At 33.8% G+C, this 14956-nt stretch overlaps 1 pseudogene; it reads right to left on the bottom strand.

The window, feature by feature from the left end:
* Positions 1-2741: 2741 nt before the first annotated feature.
* LOC141522929 (ankyrin repeat domain-containing protein 26-like) lies at positions 2742-11276 on the bottom strand (annotated as a pseudogene).
* Between the last annotated feature and the right edge of the window lie 3680 nt (positions 11277-14956).

Genomic DNA, 14956 nt, shown 5'->3' on the forward strand with positions numbered 1-14956 from the left:
TAAATATTGATGAGAAATGCAGACACAGACCTCAACTAGGAAACTTAATGAGAGTAGGATGGATGATTTTAAGCCACTTATCACTATACGAAAAGAAAATAGTACTACTAGTGGCTAACACAACACTTTTGGGTTTAAAAAGTGCTTCATTTGATTTTCACCTTATTTACACATATTTTTGAAACCTCTTTAACATTTTCCATTGATGCATCATGTTATAAAATATTAAGAGTTGGGAAAATGTTTCAATATCATCAAATACTATAATCTTAAAAAAGTAGTAACTTCAGATATTTATTAGTCAATCTAGTACATACCATTCTACCAGCAGGGGGAAAAAACTTTCTTTCCCTAAAATAGAAAAGCAAGGTATAGGGACATACGGCATTGGAATGGTGGATTGAAAAAACACTAGTGGCCTCAGTCAAACCAATTCAAATTCCGTTTTTAGAGAGAAGGTCCTAACCATTTAACTCTGGTTATATTATGAAATTTTGAAATATTAACAGTGATTACCTTGCACTAAACCTGCCACTGTAATTGTTTTTCATCATTTTAAACTCTCATAAAGAGTACTGCTCTTCAAATTATTTCCTGCTAATTAAGTCATTCATTTGGGAAGATTTTTTTTTCATTTTTAGGATTACAGAAGAAGTCAGAGGTCAGAACTTCTAAGAGGCCTTGCGAATTATTGATGTTAAAAGACTTTCCAGAATTTAGTTTTTTGAATCAGCCTATTTTTGTTTGGAATCATTATAATTGTCAGAAAGTTTTTCTTTATATCAAATCTAAATTTGTGTCTTTGCAATTTTTTTATTCATGAGCAAAACAAGTCTAATATTTCTCCCACTTGACGATGGCTTCAAATATTTGAAAAGCACTTTTAATACAATTTATTTAGAGATTTTCTGTGATATGAATTGTATAATGTTAATAGAGAAAAATATTTAATATAAGAATCTGGACCCCCAAAAATCAACTTCTCATGGATAGGCTGAGCTAATACAATAAAAATGACAATTCCACTAAAACTAAATTACCCATATAGTGCCCTACCAATCAAAATTTCCCAAAATGAATGAGTTAGAAAAAGTTGTTAAGTAAATTCATATGGAGAAACTATGTAGCCCCAGAGTTCTATCATTAATGGAAGGAATCTTGCAGCTCCCACCAGAAGATATCTGGATTTTCATTATTAGAAGGCAGGCTCCCTATACATGTGATTTGACTGCTTCTACCCTAGTTCTTGAGGGGGGAAATAGATGAATTAGCACAGGTTCACTTTTGTATGTAATTCAATTTAATTTCTATAGCCTTGTTCACCATCCCTGAAACTTTGAGGACTCAAGTATCCCAAGCCCTGGCCACCATTAGAATGTAAGTACTCCTTAAGAGCAGACACTTGCCTTTTGGCAATTTTATCCCCATTAATTTCCACAATACTTGGCTCCAAAATGCTTAGAAAATGGTTTTTCATTTATTCATTCATTATCATTCATTCATTCAGTCAGTCAGTCATTTATTCATCTCAAAACAAGCCAAAGCTAACTAATTATTCCTCTCTCCCACTGAACAAAAGAAACAACTTTTAGCTTTCTATCTTATATATGAATCCATTACAGCAATTTATAGATTTTTCTTTTGTGCTTGCTCTATAATTAGTAGGAGTACTAAACTATTAAATCTTACTTTTGTATACGATCTTCTAAGTCATCAGTAGACTGTTGTGACTGTATGTTCTGTTCTTAAGATTTTTTCAGCTATAAAAATTCCAAACAAAAATAAAATTACAATCTTGTACTTAAATCTGAAATAAGGATGCCTGTACTAAAATAAGTACAAAAAGTCACCAAGGTTTTCACTGGTTCATCAAATAGTCGCACCCACAAAAAAAAGGTATATATTTTTGTGTTCCAAACACCACTATATTCAATCCATTTTCATTTCATATGGCTACATGCACAATACTTTAAATATGTGAAACATTTCTGATTTCAGTAACATAAGAAACTTCATCAATGTAGATCATTGCTATGCATAACTATAAATCCTAGAGTATTACCCTGAGACAAAGAATTTTAAGAAACTCTCCTAGGGTCTTGTAGCTAGTCACAGTGGGTGAATTGGACTAAATTTTCCATACTCCAAGTCAATACACTATACCAAAGATGATAATATTAAAATGATTAATGTGGAACTTGGCCATTATGTAAAATGAAACTTCTGCTTTAGCTTTTTAAAGAAAAGTAGACTTTCAAAAAGCTACCATTCAGATATGGATTTTTAATCATTTATATTTATTCAATTATCTAAAATACAATTGTTAAAATAGTTGTATGAAAATTCTGGAAATTTACACTAAGCATTGTTTTATGTTGGGAAGAGGACTTAAGTACTTGCTCCAAACACAGTCATCTCTCCCTTTTTATAAATGCTTATCTTACAGAAGCTTAGACTTTGTCATCTTCTGAGTGTTTATTTTGATCTTCCATGGGACCAGAGTAATCTTCTTTGGTCAGATTCTTCTTTTTCTTCTGTTTTCTAACTTCCTCAGCTTATCACTGATTTACCACACTTCCAAGACTTTGGGGGCGTTGGGGAACCCCCAACTCACAGGGACCTTAATTCCTCCAAGGTCTTATGAGAGGCTCTGACTGTTTTCCTGGTCTATGCTTTGGCCTGTGGATGACTATAAGCACACACCCTACTGCCCTGGACCTGTGAGGAGGATCCTTGCTCCTCTATGATAGTAGGGACCCCAGAATGCCACCTGGGTCTGATTGTCGGCAAACATCAGGGAGAGCAGCAAGACCACAGCAATTTTTCCCCACCCCCTTATGGTCTGTAGGCTGAGTTCTCTGGAAGTGTTGGATGGCTTCACAGGTTTCCGCCACAGATTCCCACTGCAGGTCAGCTCCAGGTGGCACTGTGAGACCCTGAGTGTTGAAAGCTATGAACTTTTGCTTAATTCCTGTAAGACCCTGAATTTCAAAACCTGTGAACTTTTGCCTAAATTCCACTCCTAAGTTTCTGCCTGGTCAGCTCTCAGACCATGCAATGGGGGAACTTCCCTGAGGACATGCATCCAATAAGGACACGCCTCACCATCTCAAGACAACCAGCAGATGCTTGAAACTCCCCAAATGAACCATATAAAGGGCTCTCCTCACTTTACTCAGGGTTTCAGAATCCTAGCCCTGTCCTAGGATGGAACCCTAGCTTGAGCTAGTTTAATAAACCCTTGCTATTGCATCTCCATCGTGTGGAGTGTCTCTGTTTGGAGATTAGGAATTTTCTCTGACCCTAATAACACCAGCCAGGGCTTTATACTCACTCTGGTGAGGAAGAGTTCTCTCACCCCCACCCCCCCCCCCGCCTTCAAGCTGTACTCCTGGGCCAAGAGGTCTGGAAATTATCCCCTCTGCTATGGACCCAGGAACCCTGGGGGCTGTTACTGGAAGGCTAGAGTTGGTTTACTCTCTCTCCGTTGGGGTACGGCTCTTTCCAACACCCCACCCCCACCCAGACCTAGTGAAACAGACTTTATCTGTGGATTTTCTAAGTTGTCTTAGACTGGGAATTTGTATTGCTCAGTCTTTCTGGGGGTTCTGTCCCTCTAAATTTTGGCTAGTCATAATTTGATGACTTTTGGAGTTTTTTTGGAGTCAAGTTTTGACATTCTTGCTCTCATGCCATCTTGGCTCCACCCCGCTCTTCTGTGTTTATTTTTTATCGACTTTAGTAAAGCATTTAACATGGTTGACTAAAATGTAGCCTTGAACGTTCTTCACAGACAAGGTATCTCTTATTCAGATTTATAAGAGACTCCATGAGAAATGTGACTAGAGAACTGACTTTCTTCAACAGTCTGGTAAATAGTGATATCTAGTCAGGTATCAAATAGTAAGAAATATATTCTCTGGGATCATTAATAGCATCATGGAAAATGTCTTGTTTAAGCTTAAAATAAAGATAAGATTCCCATTGATAGAAAATGCTCCTATTTATAGATAACCATGTACTTTATTTTTTCATCCAATACTAGAATATCTTTTTAGAAAAATTATTTACTACTACTACTACTACTACCACCACCACCACCACCATCACCACTGTCACCACTTCTCCTACTACTATCTACTACTATTTTACTACCTTACTACTACTACTACTACTACTACTACTACTACTACTACTACTACTACTACTACTACTACTACCATTACTACTACTACTGCTGCCACTGTTACTACTACAACTGTAATTTTACATTCTACTGGCAACATGCTGTGAAAAGGAAGTTTTATGGAAATGAAATATAAATAATCCTTGTATTCAAGTAATTACAATCTAGTTGGGGACCAAAGACAGATATAGGACACAATAGTTTGATAATAAATGAGAACAATGTACAGTTAAATACTAAATCATATGATATCAGATGAAACATATAATTCAGAAGATTTTAAATTAATACAGCTAAAAAAGAAAAAAAGGTTTATGGCAAAAAAAATAATACTTTTGGAAACTGAAAAGGTTCTTTGAGGTGAAAGTGGAACTTGAGAAGCAAGGCAAGGAAGAATGGATAGATCTTGAATCCAAAGCACAGATAGGGAAGTATAAGGAACTAAACAAGAAGAATAGCATGACCGTGTATGATGACATCAGGATGAATAAATTACAGGGTAATAATGAGATAATCCATCCTATTTCACTTTCCATGTACAATTTATTGTTATTATAATTTTCCTTTTATTTAAGGAGTAATTTGGATAGATAATTTCTACTTCACAAAATTGTTTTAGAAATTGTGAGGAATATGTGGGTGTTGGGGTTCCACAAGAATGTGAAGGGAGGAGTGGGAGGAGAGTATTTTATAAAAACTAGGGGTCTGCCTATATTGTTGCCTTATGGGCAGTTGACCTCAATCTGATCTAAAACAGATAAGATTGCCCCACTTGTTTTTAAGTTGAGCTATTCTTGACCTTCTTCTTTGGGCATGCTCAAGGAAATAGCTGTTCTTACTCATTAGTATAATAAGCAGGGCAGGGGAAATGTTAGGACCCAATGTATGAAAATCAGATTGTGACCCCAAGCTATGATTGGCATGAGGTGGCAGGAACATAGCCTTTCATAGATCATAAAAAACCTTGCAGTTTGGGATTTGGAGGTGTGTTATTTTGTTAAGATATCTTTATAAAAACCATTTTAATCACCCTGGACTAAGTATTCCTGAGTCATTTATAATAGAGATCAAGTGAGGTAATGCATGTAAAGGGTTTTTTGACAATAAAGCTGATAGAAACGATTTAATCATTATTGTTACTTAGAAAACAACCTCATTCCTTCTTTTAGAACAACGATTATTCCAATTAGAAAGTACAAATGGTGGAAATTATTTTTCTTGTCCTAAGTCAGTTCAAATGACAGGCACAGTGTTCAGAAAATATATGATGATATTGGTTAAACAAAGAAATGTTAAAACTGAAAACATTTAATTATTGACAATTAATAACAAATTAATGATTTTTACATTCTTTACTTTTGAATTGATCAACTTCCTCCTGTAGTTGTTTTTTCTTTTCTTCTAAATCATTTTGATAATGTGATATAACCTCTAGAGAAGCATCTGTCATGGATTGCTTTTTTATGGAATCAGTAATTTCTTGCTGAAGTTTTCTCATTATACCCTAAGAGAATATGTCCATATTTATTTTAGTGATTTCATAAATCATTGTTAAAGTATACATTCAAAATTAATTGATATAAATATTTTCATATGCAACTTAAATTCATGAATTTATAGTTTCTATAGTATATAGTTTCATAAATTTTTGAACTAGATGCCTCTGGGACATATGTAATCCAACCATCTCATTTTTCAGGTTAGAAAACTAAGCTTAAAAGAGGCTAAATGAGTTGCTCAAGGTAATAATAATAATAATAATAATAATAATAATAATAATAATAATAATAATAATAAAAGAATTTGAACTTAGTTTCTGAGACTCCAGAGCTCTTTTAACTTTAGCACCTACCCCCCATTCAGCACAGACCAAATTCCATCGTTCTTCTTGCTCGGTGTTCTCCTTATAAAGCAATGCATTCAGTTTGATTTCATAACATCTTTTTGACAATTATAATACCTCCAGAACCATATAAGGGATAAAACATCCAATTTACAAAAGAGGAAAGAATATACGGCTTCCTACACTTGACAGAAATGATAGGGATTTTTCCGTTCCATTTTATTAGAAAAGTTAAACACCTTATTTCTTTGTGCCTGGCTTTATAATGAGGACATCTATAAGAAAAAGTTGTGTTTTCCTTCCTCTCATAGAGTCCCCTAGAAATGATCATTTACACTGATATACTTGTGAGGCTTGGTAAAAACTCTTGAAGAGATTGATGTGGTGGTGGAGGTGGGGGAAGGGTTTACTAGCTACTAGTCACATCTACTGTACTTGGCAAACCTTCAAAGCCATTCCTTTTTCTTTTAGGATAAAAATTACACTCTTGGTGGCAGTCAATGGACAGAAAAAGGGGAACCTATAGAAAAGTATGGTAGTTTTCTCTTTTATGTATACAGAGTATGGTGCAAAGTCCCTGCAAAAGGGAAGTCATTTCATTCTCTGAACCTAGTTGGAATATCTACTAACACACACACACACACACACACACACACACACACACACACACACACACACAGACAAATACATACTGGCATGTGTAAATATTCATACATATAAGTACATGCTATAAAAATTCTGTTCATTTTCCGTATATAGCAAAGAAAATTATAGCACATGTTCATAATATCAAATGAAGCTAAAAAAAGCAAAAAAATTGAATTTTCTATCATATTAGATAAGATTAAGTATCCTATAAAAATAAATTTAACTACAGTCTAGTGAACTTTAAAAACACAAATTAAGAGAAGGCAATGTAAAATAGTTATAGGAAAAAAATTGGTATAATTAATTGAATTACTACCCACAACTAAATCTCAGTATGAAATGACTAGATTCAAACACATGATCATATGCACTAAAAATAAAATCTAGTTTTTAATATACAGTTGCTTCCCAGGAAATAGTTTGCAGTCTTGTCACCACCCATTGAATATATAATGAGAACTGTTATTAAGTTCACAAAAATTATTTATCTTCAATAAAGGAAAATTGTTTTTCCAGAAACAGTAATTTTAATTGACATTAAGTAAAAAGTGCTAGGTAAAACAATGAAAACATAGTCAGATATATAATGATTATGTAATGGGATGGCAAAAAACTTTTTATAAAATGTTACTATTACCACATGCAAAAAAATCAATGTTTAATGCAGAACAATAGTCTATTGTCCTAAATTTTAAAGGAAAGCAGTTGCTAGTTTTTGGAATTTCACTGAGAATATAATTTAGTGTTTTAGATGTCTACATTAGTTCAAAATTGTTTGGCTCAAAACTAGTCACATTGATAAGCATGTTTAATTAGGTATGAAAAAGGTAACTGTGTTTGACAGTATCTCAATTCAGATGTCTAATGTGAATTATATTATTTCTAACATAACTTTTAGGTTATGTATTTCAAATAATTTGTTCTATTGTAGTATTAAATTTAGTTTTAGTATAATTAAAATTCATCAGTATTTACTTATAAGTGATTGACTATCCACAATTATTAATTTAAAATGCTACCCTTAAAATTTCAAGGACTACACAACATTTTTAAACAAAGTAAGTCATCTTATCTAAATGATGGGTATCAGGCTGATTTTTATCATGCTATTTTTCCAAGTCTGAGCAAATCAGAATTTATATAACAAACGTTGACAACATCATTTGCCTGTTGAAAATTTAAATTTCTAATTATCTTTGTAAAATTACAAATGCTTATCAAATGATATTAAAGTCCTACCTCTCTTTCTTCTTTTTCATTTTCATATTTACACATTAGCTCTCTTAAGTGATTACATTCATGGATTAACTCTTTTTTTAGGTTTTTTTTGCAAGGCAAATGGGGTTAAGTGGCCTGCCCAAGGCCACACAGACTGGATTTGAACCCAGGTACTCCTGGCTCCAGGGCCGGTGCTTTATCCACTACGCCACCTAGCCACCCCGATTAACTTGGTATTTATCTTTTCTAGTATAAGAATTTTTTTAAATTATCAGCACGAACTTTTTTCAAGAGATCACTTATTATCTTTCCTTTATTGATGCGGTGCTGTTGGACATCTTCAAGTTCTTGTTGAAGCAATATATTTTCACAGTGGATTTGGGCAGAACTTTCTTGGATGGACTCTTGTTTAACAAGATTGTGATACAATTTTTCTTTTTCCATTTGAACTGCATTTTGAAATTCCTTTACTCTATTTTGGGTCTGCTTTAATTCACTCTGGGGGCTTTCTAAAACTAGTGCCTTTTCTCTGAGAGAATTTTGTACAAAGGATAGTTGATTTTCTCAACTGTTCATCTTAATTTTAGCTTTACAAAGTTCTTGAGAAATGACACCATTGTTATCTCTTAGACTAGATAACTCACAATTTAATCTGTCCAGTAAATGATGTGACTGTGCTCGTTCTTCCTGGAAGAATTTTTCTAGATCTAGTTTCGATGTTTCACTCTGTTCGTGATCACGAATAGCAGAAGTCAGATGGGAATGGTATGATTTGACTTTTGTCTCTAGTTTATCTCTATTTTTGCTTTTCAGTCTCCAGTTAAGATGTCAACATTGCTATTTCAGATGTTAAAACATTTATTTTTTCACTGTACTTGAATATTGTTTTTTTTTTTTAATGCTTCTTCATTCAGTTTTAAATCCTTTGTAAGATCATCATTCTCTGCTTTTAAAAAATCTTTTTCTTTTGTACATAGATTGTCTTTTTCCTGATTCTTAAATTTTATTCCTTCTAGTTCCAGTTTGAGGGAGGTAACTTCTTCCTGTAGGGTATGAATTTTATCCAGCATAGCTAGTTGTTTTCCATGGCTATCAGAAATCTAAATACAATAAACAGAAAAAAAAAATTGCTACTCAAAATAAAATTGTGCATTCTAGTTTTTCCTTAGTAATTAAAAATAAACCAAGGTGTCGAGAAGCAAAGTATATTCAAAGAAAAAGTAAACTGAAGGACTGTCATTTAGTTCATCTTTCTGTCAGACTTAATTTTCCCAAAGAAGAGACTTTAAAAATGCTCCATCAATCAGAAGACTACATAAGATACACAGTCTACAAAAGAGATGGGCATTTCACTATATGATACAAAGTACAGTATATTTTGTACATTGTGTCTGCCTTTCAGCATATTTTGTTGCCTTTGCTGTATCCATTCTATGCCAAACTGGTTTTTTATAGTTACCATAAAAATAACAATATCAAATATTTATAGAGGTCTTTTTAAAGTTTGCAAAATTCTTTTCCTATATTCTTTCATTTAGGTCTTGCAACACCCTTATGAGAAAAATACTTATATTATCCTCATTTTACAGAAGAGGACATTGGTCAGGAGAAGGAAATAACCTGCTCATTGTCACACACCTAGTAAGTGTTGGAAACAGTATCTGAATTCAGTCCTCCTCAGATTCCAGATCTATATTCTTTTACAATAGATCATTTCCTCTTAGGTGTTGAAGAATTGCAGTTGTTCAACAATTAGAGTCACTGTCCTGGTACAATTATTTTAGCTACAGACTAATAAAGTTATAATAGTCTCTCAATCTGTTTTCTGATAACTCTGTAACATTGCTATAGACCCCCTCTTAGTTGTTATCAAGTCCATAACTCTCATTTTGGGGATGAGAAAAGTGAGACCCAGAGTGACATCTATAGATGGTAACCTAACTCAATCCATCAAATTGTAAAATAATAATAAAAGAATTATTGAGGACAACGTATAAAAAGTCGTTGCTGCACTTTCATCATAGCAAAGCTGTTCCAGGAACATTTGGTCCCATTCAGGGCTGGTGGAGGAAAAAACTATATCACAAAGCTTAAAAGCCCAATTCTATGAGATCCCTTCAATAAATCTACTCAAAATAAAATTGTGCATTCTGATATTTCCTTAGTAATTAAAAATAAACTCCAAGTTGTCAAGAAGCAAAGTATATTCAAAGAAACAGTAGCTGAGATAAATGAAGCACTTTGATCCCCAGGCACCAAAGTTTTACTGAGGGCCAAAAATCCTAATGATTTTCTTAAAATCACTGTTGGAAAAAAAAGAAAGAAAATGAAAAAAATCCTGTATTTGGCAGTTGATGACCTTGTGTTTTTATCATGTTGACCAATGATGAATGTGAATGAATGAATCTTTGTATTGTTTATAATCTTATTTTAAAAATTGAAGTGAAATTTATTCTTGTTGCAATTATTTTGTTTCTTCTCTTTCATAAAATAGAAATAAGACAACAAGGTGATACAGAACAATCTATTACCAAGTTTTGAAATCCTTAGTTTCTGCCCTGGAAAGACAAAAAAGATGAAATCCCTTAAGAAAAAATGGTTTGTACCTGAGGTGTCACCTTCTAGCTGGCTGCATTGCTTTCACTCCTTAAGGGTTAGTGAAACTGATAAGGCAGAGACTCTACTGAGAACCCGGGCCTCTTTTCAGTAGTTCACTTGGGTCTCTGGAATCCTTCAATCCAAAGAAAAGAACTGACAAAAGCAAAACAACCAACTTGCATTGATTTTGTTCACAGGCATGTCATTGTTTGTCTCTTACAGTCAGATCAAATGAGGACGACAAATATGTCCAAAAATGAAGAAGAACACAAATTCCAACTTTTAGATTTGAAAACCACCAAAGTGAATACCTCCAAACTCTGAGTCATTTTGGAAGGAACTGTTTTTCTTTCCTTTTGCTTCCAAACATGATTATTCAAAATTCTGTCTTGCAAAGTTCTGGTACTCAGTTCCTTAGAATCAACTAAAAAATCACTTGAAACTATTAATACCTTTACAAGATGGCAGGATATGAGGTAAAAACCACATCAATCATCACCATTTCTATATATTGCCAACAAAGTCCAGCAGCAAGAGATCAAAAAACAAATTCTATTCAAAATAAGTTATGTGACCCCACCCCCACCCCCCAAGTAACCAAGCCCCAATTCTTATGATCAGACCATCAAGAGTCAGGTTTCGCTATACCTTGGTGTTACAATCTGCATTGTTGGAGCACAATGGTGCCTCACTGATGTGGGAGAGAAAGCCACATTCAAAAGGCCAAGGATACCCACATCCAGACCATCACCAAAAATTCTGTTTCATATCAAATTACGCCATAGGGTGAAATGGTTCTGGCAAAAGAAGTGAAAAGGATGTCTTTGCGTAAGAATCCGCTCACTATAATAAATGTCATATGCAAGTCATCCTATCATATATATGATGTAATAGTCCTCTTCAATTATGAAGGACTACTACTACTCATACTACAACTATTTAAAATAACTATAGGGGAAGCTAGGTAGCATGGTGGACAGAACACCAGCTCTAAAGTCAGGAGGACCTGAGTTCAAATTTGACCTCACACAATAATTACCTAGCTATGTGACGTTCAGTAAGTCACTTAACCCAATTGCCTTGCCAAAATAAAAAATAAATATAAAAAATATAAAATATTTGTTTTTCTCTGGCAAAAAACATTTTGTATAGATCAACTATGATCGACTAAATACTCAAGTAATACAGTGATAAAAGATAATCCTAAAAGGCTTGCTATGGAAAGCCTTGCTATGGAGCCTGCATGCAGATTAAAGCAAATTATTTTTCACATTTTAAAATTTGTTATTTTTTCTTTTTCTTGGTTTTTCCCTTTTGCTCTGATTCTTTTTAAAAGTTTTTACAAGGCAATGTGGTTAAGTGGCTTGCACAAGGTCACACATCTAGGTAATTATTAAATGTTTGAGGTCAGATTTGAACTCAGGTCCTCCTGACTCCAGGGCCGGTGCTCTATCCACTGAGCCACCTAGAGGCCCCCTGCTCTGATTATTCTTTTACAACATGACTAATATGGAAATATGTGTAATATAATTCTGCATAAGGGGTGGCTAGGGTTCAAATCCTGTCTCAGACACATAATAATTAGCTAGCTGTGTGGCCTTGGGCAAGCCACTTAACCCCATTTGCCTTGCAAAAACCTAAATTACATACATATATACAGATTACTTACTATATTAGGGAGGGAGATGAAGTGGTGAAAGGGAGAAAATTTTATAAAAATGAATGTTGAAAACGATCTTTACAGCTAATTAGCAAAATAAATAAATAAATAATTGGGCGAGGTGGGTAGCAATATCTTCTTTTCCCTTTTCCCTACCAAATTTATCTCTTCTTCCTAATCTTTCTATTTCTATTAACAAGACCAGATTCTTCCAGTTACATGAATTCTAAACATCTACTTTCTCCTAATATCCATTTCTTCATGAAGTCATAAGTGACTCTATCTCAAAAAATGGGATATGTCTTTTTTCTATTTCCATAAAGTTACAACTTTAATTCAGACTATGCTTTCCTTTGACCAAGGCTATTGCAATGGTCTCATAGATAGCTTCCTCTCTCTCCCTAGAATCCTCAAATTCAACCAGTATAATCTTAAAGAACAGCTTAGATCAAGTTATTCTCTTTCTCAAAAACCCTCAATTCCTTCCCATTTACTTATTTGATAAATTCATTTTGAAATTCAGGCCCTTTTTGCTCAATTCTCAACTGATCCCTTTGATTTATGTTCCCCTCCTTGACAAATATCAGTCAAACAAAATAATCCACCATTTGTTAAACATAATATCTGCTTTTACTATTTTTCCCCTGTCTTGAATGATTTCTGAATGCTTTACACTTAGCAGCAGTTTAGTAAAATTTATTAAATTGAATTTTCTGATTGCTGGAATTATATCTATTCTCAAATGCCTAGATCAAATATTATAACTTAAAGTCTCAGAGCTGGAAAGAATTTCAAAAGCAACTGTGTCTAAAGCATACCTAATCAGAATCTTTTTTTTAATATTCCCAACAGTGATATGAAGTTTCCATTTGTAAACCTTCAGTGTTAGGAAACTGAGCATTTTCATTATTAGGCAGTTCTAATAAGTTTTCTTTTTATCAAGTTGAAACATCTTACTTTGTATCCTATCCCTCTTGTTCCTAGTTTGGCCCTGCGGTTCTAAGTACAACAAATCTAGTCCCTATTTCATGTGATATATCCTTATTCAACTTCAAATCATTGAAATCAGTATTCGCTCAACACTCTGTACATCTAACCCCACACATTTTTATCAGTTCCATGCTAAACTTTTCCAGTTCTTTCAACCAGTCCTTATATGGAATGGTTAGTAGACTTCCAGTGTCCTAGCATTCTGGAAATGTTCTAACATCACTTTCTGACTAAATGTAATGTTCAGGAGTGACAAAATTCTTCAGATGTGGTCTGACCAGCCAGAATGTTGTGGTACCATCATGTTCCTCACTCTGGACACTATGCTTCTAATTAATAACAATAATGATGATGATAAGAGTTAAACATTAAAATATAGTGTTTAAAGGCTTACATAAGTTTTGCAAAGATTACCTCATTTTAACCTCACCAAATAGGTAAGAACTATTATTATTCTCCTCTTACAGATGAAGAAATTGAGACAGGTTAAGTGACTTGTCCACAGTCACATAGCTATTAAATCCCTGAGGCTGGATTTGGACTGAGATCTCCCTATCCAAAGGTCTATTTACTGTTACATCTAACTAACATTTAACGTAAGCTAAGCTAGAATAGTTTGTTGTCTGCCACTTCACATATTGAAGTATATTAAATATATGTACTGTCTACTATCTACTAAAAATATTCTGATAATTTTCATATGAATTGGTGCAGAATCATTTCCCTCCATCACTTTCCCTGTACTTTTACATTTGATTTTTTAAATCCAAGTTTTACATTTAAATTTATTACCATTAAACCCTTTTCTTTTTAGAATCAGTATATTTTCCTAGACTTTCAAGATTGTTTTGGATCCTGATTCTCTTGTCCTATGTTTTCTATCTCTCTTGGTTTGGAACAGTTTTGGAATCTTGTATTAAAGGTTGAACAGTGGATAGTGTTGTAGAGTTAGTACAAATATGAATTCAGTCACTTAATAGCTGTGTAACCCTGGGCAAGTCACTATTGCCTCAGTTTCTTCAGCTATAAAATGAGCTGGACAAAAAGATGGCAAACCACTGCAGCATCTCTGCCAAGAAAACACCAAATGAGATCACAAAGAGTTGGACAAGACTGAAAAATGACTGAATGACAACCAACTACATCAGTGTCACTCTCATGTCCAGGTATCTCCTGACATGAAAACAAAGTGACAGTTCTGGGGATACTACTTAGAAAATCTCTCTGACTCTCTCCAACTCCAAAAAAGCTAGAGAACTTTGATGTCTCATTTGTCTTGAAATCTCTGGTTTGTGCTGCAAGGAAACACTGAAGACATCAGAAACTGGATCATTTTTCTTACCAAAGTAAGTCTTCAACATTTTGGCATGTACTTTGCCTTAAAAAATTTTAAATGCATAAAATGTTTTATTTATTCCACAAAAGAACTTTTGTAGACATAGAAGACAGACAAGAAAACCCTCAGGAAAAAAGAAAACAGATTTCTATCCAAGCCCATAAAAAAATCACAATTCTCACTTCTCAGAGAGACCTCTACGGCCCTTCAGACTTATACTCTATATGCCTTTGGTAAATTTTGGGGGGAAACTGAATATCTCAAAGACTAAAGTAAAATTTAATTGATACAATAATTTTATCAAGTAGCAGTAAATAAAATAAACCCACATAAATCATCAGCTTTCCTTTTTATACAAAACCCTGTAAGAACAGACAGTAAAAGATAGCCTATGTAAAATAACATGAGACAATATACCTTGAAGTTAAGAGTCAACCTTTCCCCTTAAACCTGAAAAGTCCACCTGAGTCATTGTAG

Source organism: Macrotis lagotis, chromosome 4, assembly GCF_037893015.1.
Source record: "Macrotis lagotis isolate mMagLag1 chromosome 4, bilby.v1.9.chrom.fasta, whole genome shotgun sequence".
Taxonomy (NCBI): domain Eukaryota; kingdom Metazoa; phylum Chordata; class Mammalia; order Peramelemorphia; family Peramelidae; genus Macrotis; species Macrotis lagotis.